Source organism: Meleagris gallopavo, unplaced genomic scaffold (genome assembly GCF_000146605.3).
Source record: "Meleagris gallopavo isolate NT-WF06-2002-E0010 breed Aviagen turkey brand Nicholas breeding stock unplaced genomic scaffold, Turkey_5.1 ChrUn_random_7180001866289, whole genome shotgun sequence".
NCBI classification, from domain to species: domain Eukaryota; kingdom Metazoa; phylum Chordata; class Aves; order Galliformes; family Phasianidae; genus Meleagris; species Meleagris gallopavo.
Genome location: NW_011131527.1, coordinates 5,369 through 6,079, shown reverse-complemented (window position 1 = coordinate 6,079; position 711 = coordinate 5,369).

Below are 711 nucleotides of genomic sequence, written 5' to 3'. Positions count from 1 at the left end.
GTGACATCGGACATAGAGGTGACATCAGACATGGGGTGACGTCGGACATGGGGTGACATCAGGAATGGAGTGACATCAGACATGGGGTGACATCAGACATGGGGTGACATCAGACATGAGGTGACATCAGACATGGGGTGACGTCGGACATGGGGTGACATCAGACATGGGGTGACATCAGACATGGAGTGACATCGGACATAGAGGTGACATCAGACATGGGGTGACGTCGGACATGGGGTGACATCAGACATGGAGTGATATCGGACGTGGGGTGACATCAGACATGGGGTGACATCGGACATGGGGTGACATCAGGAATGGAGTGACATCGGACATGGGGTGACATCAGACATGGGGTGACATCAGACATGGGGTGACATCAGGCATGGGGTGACATCGGACATGGAGGTGACATCGGACATGGGGTGACATCAGGCATGGGGTGACGTCAGGCATGGGGTGACATCAGACATGGAGTGACATCAGACATGGGGTGACATCGGACATGGAGGTGACATCAGGCATGGGGTGACATCAGACATGGGGTGGCATCAGACATGGGGTGACATCAGGCATGGGGTGACATCAGGCATGGAGTGACATCAGACATGGAGGTGACATCAGACATGGAGTGACATCAGACATGGGGTGACATCAGACATGGGGTGACATCAGACATGGAGGTGACATCAGACATGGAGTGACATC